Source organism: Pinus tabuliformis, chromosome 8 (assembly GCF_031772625.1).
Source record: "Pinus tabuliformis cultivar Carrire ecotype Pingquan chromosome 8, CPIR1, whole genome shotgun sequence".
Taxonomy (NCBI): Eukaryota; Viridiplantae; Streptophyta; class Pinopsida; order Pinales; family Pinaceae; genus Pinus; species Pinus tabuliformis.
In genome coordinates, this window is record NC_142294.1 from 373,817,026 (window position 1) to 373,822,934 (window position 5,909).

General features: G+C 35.0%; 1 pseudogene; it reads left to right on the top strand.

The window, feature by feature from the left end:
* The first annotated feature begins 353 nt into the window (after positions 1 to 353).
* On the top strand, positions 354 to 4,351 carry LOC149235667 (large ribosomal subunit protein uL2x pseudogene; annotated as a pseudogene).
* The last annotated feature ends 1,558 nt before the right edge of the window (positions 4,352 to 5,909 follow it).

The window sequence follows — 5,909 nt, forward strand, 5'->3', positions numbered from 1 at the left end:
ATATTAAATATTAAAAATATATAAAAATTCTTGTTATATAAACCTACTAAAATTTTCAATTAATTAAATTTAAAAATTAATATATAATTAAAAATTAAATATCAAAAATATAAAAATTAATTAATTAATTAATATAAATATATATAAAATTTCAAATAATTTGCATTACAAATCAAACTTTCTGACTTCAGAACTCAAATTCTTCCATCCTACAGCCATTTATTTTGGCTTTAGTGGCCACCCCTCTATGTATGTGGATATAGAATAAACTCTCAACCCAATTTCCTTATAGGCAGATGATAAACTAATCCTGTAAAACGAATGGAATTTTTTCTGAACAATTCGATATACGAATGGAATTGCCAATTTTCATATTTTTCACAACAGATCCAAAATCTTTGTGTAGTGATTTTCTTTGGTCTTCAGACACAGGTCACATTATTCGTGCACAAAGAAAAGGAGCAAGCTCCCCATTCAAATCCCACACCCATCACAGGAAGGGACCTGCACGTTTTAGAAGCCTTGAGTATGGCAAGCATAATGGATACATCAAGGGAATTGTAATTGGTGACATACACAACCCCGGCCACGACACTCCCCTCTGCAAGGTGACCTTCAAGAACCCATTCCTTTACAAGCATCCGAAATAGCTCTTGGTAGCAGACGAAGGTATGTACACAGGACAATTTGTTTACTGCGGAAACGAGGCCAATTTGACCGTGTGTAATGTGCTTCCCTTGAGGTCTATTCCAGAGGGAGCCATTGTTTGTAATGTGGAACAGAATGTCGGTGATCGGGGTTCTTTTGCTATGTCTTCTGGAGACTATGCCATTGTCGTCAACCACAGCCTCAATAACGACACTACCAGGTTTGTTTTTCAATTATATTTAGGGTGGGTTTGTTTTTGGCACCACTGGTGTTGGCCACAATCCTGACCATAGCACTACAGGTTTGATTGGTTTTTATATCTTAAGGATGATGGTTTTCAAGGATAGAAATTCTTAGGGTTTCGTTATGTTTTCCCCCATGATAGTTGTATTTGGAGATCTAATTGCTTAATATCATTAGGTTGAATTGCATTAGCGGGTTTGTTTTCAATGCCTACCTCTAGGAGTTTATTGGTAACTGTGAAAACCTTAAGTTGGGGTCTTTGTTAAAAAGGATAAGTCTTAAATATATTCTTTCAAAAGATAAATTCTTTGTGTTTATCTTTAGTGCTTCCAAAACAATACTTGGATTTGTGAAACGTCAACGGTACTACAAGATAGGCTTGACCACCCCACTGGCCTACATATGCTAGCCATGCCTATCCTCTCTTCATGAATTTATCTGAACATGTTAGAGTAATGGGGGAATTGAACTCTACTGGGCGTATCACCACCCCCGCTTGAAAACTAATCAAGTCTCTAGTGAATAAACAATTTGTGTTTTCCCTCAATTTCATTTTTGTTGCAAGTAAATAAAAGTTTATTAGAGAGAAATTAATGTACAAGATCTCTACGTCAAGTATTTATCTTATAGGATACATTGTTTGGTCTTTAGGTAAATTATCGATAGAAACTTTATACTTCGAGACTGACAACATTACATATTATACTAGCTAATTAAAAACCCTATCAGGAAGTTGACCAAAAAACATCAATTTATCTCACCTCCCCTTGATTGAATGGTCATATAATCTGAACGTTTTCCCCTTTTATTTCTTATTTAACTCAAATTCAATTTAACCCTTGTCATCATATTTCAAAGAATAATTCTCTAAAGTTCAAGGTTCCTTAGGAATCATGATTGGCCTTCACCTATCTGTTTATTCAAATGATTGATTTCCAACATCTTCCCCTGCTCAGAACACACATTAGCCACATCATTTGCTACAATTTCATCAAACATCTTAGGACCAGGACTGGCCCGATGAGGATGTAAGATTTACATTCAACCTTAAGCTTATCAGAAAGATCTCGTTTTATTTTCTTTTAGCTGCAACATCTCCCCTAGCTAATATGACATATTATCCATAATATTATTTGCTACAGTTCCCCTAACATTGGTAGGAACAGTGCTAGTAACAGAGGAAGCTGAGCATTTCAGAGTCAGGAGGGCCTGATATCATAGTTATGTGATATTTTTTCTACCCAATGGTGATTGAACACATTGTCCTCTCAGCATGTGTTCCTCTATTTATGTGTGTACATTCATGAGAAAAAGTTTCAGATTTAGCCGTTAGACGAGGTTATGCTCAGAAAGAAATGTGTTCATAATCCAACATTTATGTCCAACTACAATGATTATAATATATCATAAATTTTCCTGTAAGAACCTTTCTTAAATCAATTTAAAGTATTTGGGTAGAGGTATAATTTGACAGATCAGCTATCCTTGTGGGCATGAAAACAAATCTACGAAAACATTTCTAATTGCATTGAGCGAGTTGGAATTTAGACATCTAATAGGTAGGCTAGACATTTGCGCCTAGATAATGCCGAAGGATAAGAATTCAATGAATATATTAAAACCTATCTTCCATGGCATTGGAAAAAAATATCTAACCCTCCATAAATCAAGTCATATTGTACATAAGATTTTCTTTGTCAAGAACAAAGATAAATGCAATGATCAAAAACTCTTTCCCCTGGGGTGTATCACCATAGTAGTTTGCAAGAAGAATCCTCAAGACCTAGATAGACATTGATATCTTTCAGCATCAGAAATACACTATTTAATATATAATCAACCTATGGGAATGGTAGTAAGACTCCTCCACCTTAACCTAGGAGGCATAGAGAATCATAACCAATATCAAGGTTGGCTTGTAGGTGTAAAAGAATGAACATGAGGGATTATTTGAGATAAAATAAAATCCTTTAAAGAGAAAAATTTTTGGGTCATCCCTATATTGCTTTGATCCATAAAAGAAAATGGGATTGTTTCTTTGTCAAGTGGAGCTTTTCGAGGAGCCAAGCCAATTTTGATTGAAAATCTAAATGCCTATATGCCCTTTTCATTTATCATATATATAGAGGGACATTTGGAGTAGGTTTTGGGTCATCACTACCACTGAGTGTGAAACCATAAGCAGAGAGATTGTGGTGATTGAATATCCATAAGTGGATGGTGTATGCCTGCAAAGACAACATGAGATGTTTGGAGCCCAATAAGCATGAAGTTGTGTTTAGCGTGAAAGCATAATCAAAAGCTTCAAACAAGTTAACAGACTTTAGCTTGGATGTTTAGGAGACATTCTCCTGCCCACCTAGATTTGAATCGTTCTTTTGACATGTGGTCCTTGTGGTCTATTTGACTCTCCAAGGAGCCATTTCATGTGGATGGGGCAAAGAACAATCCTTGGGTGACTTTGATGGGTTAGATTCCGACCAGTCAGTCGCATAGCCAAGAATTGACTCCACAAATATGCTAGTAGATATTAGCTTTTCCAATAGATCGGGGAGTAAACACTATAGGAAAAACCAAGAAATATGAAAAGGTCAAATAAGCCATATCTTAGATTTGCAAATATACATTCAATGAGTTAGAAGAATATTTACATGAGTAACAGATGAATCAGCTTACATAGCCTTATTGGATGTGTCGTGCCCATAATATTTATCGATAATAGATATGCAAGGTGGCATGTAAGAAAAATGGAGTTCAAAATAAGAGAACATGATCTCATGTGGTGATTTCGTCTAGCTTATAACACCATGCATAGAAAAAATAATATAGTCAACATTAACAGATTTATTTAAATGACTTTAAGCTAGAATATTTGGTAGTGGAAACATGAGAACAAAGAGTGGGACTGCTTAACTTTTATCATGGATCCATAGATCTATGTTGTCTGAAAGGGAATATTAGAAAGAAAAAATAATTATTTTAATTCTTCTTAAAATTTATAGGAAACATGTTAATCATAGTTTACAAGATACTTGGGGCCCTATTTTCATATTGTATGTTGAATCTTGGTTCTATGTTGAAGTTCAATTTTGTTATATGATGTGATTGTCTCATTTTCCAGGGTGAAGCTTCCCTCTGGAGCTAAGAAGATTGTGCCAAGTGGTTGTAGATCAATGATTGGTCAAGTTTCTCAAGGTGGAAGAACAGAAAAACCAATGCTCAAGGTTGGCAATGCATACCACAAATACAAGGTCAAAAGAAATTGTTGGACCAAGGTTCGTGGTGCGACTATGAATCTAGTTGACATCCTCATGGTGGTGGTAACCATCAACATATTGGTCATGCTAGTAATGTACGTCGTGATGCACCACAAAAGAAAAAATTTGGGCTTATTTCTACCATAAGAATTATTCGTCTACATGGACAAGCTGCATCAGTAGGTGCAAATATGGAAAACTAATCTTAGTTCATTTATATTTGCAAGGATTTCATTGTCTTACTTTGGTGTGTTATTTTGTCATAATGTATCTAATGAATTCTCCTATGGATACAAGGATGTGGACACTAGTTGAATGACCTACTTAGCCTTAGGCACCATTGAGAATGGAAGCGGATGGCAGTCTCTTAGAGTGGGTATGCAACATTTTTCCCCATTTTCATTTTGTTTATCATTCAATGTTTGTGCTGGTTCTGATAACCAATTTTAATTATTTATCTTTTTTTCAATTTATATCATTAACATTCCATGTTTCCCAGGCCAGGTAACATTTTTGGTTGTTTTATATGAGCAACCTGTAGGATTAGGATGTTCCTAATGAGTTTTGAACATTTGTCAAGTACGCCTTGTCGATTCTAGATTTTCGTTGTAGGTTATCACTTGAATTGTTATCAGGTTTTACATTTGATTGACAATGAAATTCCCTACTTCTTATAAATTAGTTGTATGTCAATTTTTAAGATTATTTAACAAAATTGTCTTCTATAGCCACACTTCAAACAATTGATTTCACGCTACCAGGTTTAAGGTTTGGGTTATTTATTTGGTTAAAATTTCCCAAGATTTATATCATATATCAGGTGTTAGGTTTGATTTATTATTTGGTCAAAATTTCCCAAGATTTATATCATATCTCAACCTTTTGAAATTCATTTCATTCGAGTGTAACAGATCATGACAAGGATGAGCCCTATTAAGCTCACCAACTCTTTTACTACGCTTCATGAATCTTAATGCAAATGGACTCTGAATTTAATTATTTTCCTTGAATAAACAGTATTAAGCAAACTCCTCTGAGTTAATCTTAGCCCCAAGTCATACTAGAAATTTTGACATGTCAATAATATTGGCTCAGCAACGAGTTTGACACGCAATTCCTTGCAAGTAAGACAAGACTGTCTGTTTAAAAAATAAATTGATCACATCCTTAAACTTTTAGCCCTTGGACTCCCTCATTAAAGAGAATATCATTCTATGATCCTAGTAATGTTCCATTGTAAGAGGCATCCACTGATTCACATTCCTCAGCTCATGACCATAACGATAATTCTTCTTGAACATTTTGCCTAGATCTGGACATATAGTCCTTATCATCATCAAGTATATATTTTCTTTCTTCACCTGTGCTCCACCTCCCCCCTCAAAATTTTAAATAAGAATCAATTTCTATTGCATGCATCCCTTCGATTGAAAATTTATACACATACTTGACATCCTCATCTTGATCCTGGTTCTTATGCTTCTCTTATTCTTCTAAGCTAAGCAATTGAGAAACCATTACATCCCTACCACCATGAATAGTTAAACCATTTTTCCCCGTCTTTCAAGCTCCATAGGAGGAATACTAAAAAAACTCTCAACTTGTTTCTCCCTCTGCAATCACCAACGAAGCATCTTGATTTGGACCAAATCCGTCTATTATGTTCGTAAGATTGGCTTTAGAACTGTCAAGGTCCTTCAATGGTGGGGCATATCCACATATTAAATGAAAAGGAGGTACATTTGAATTTCTAGCCCAAAG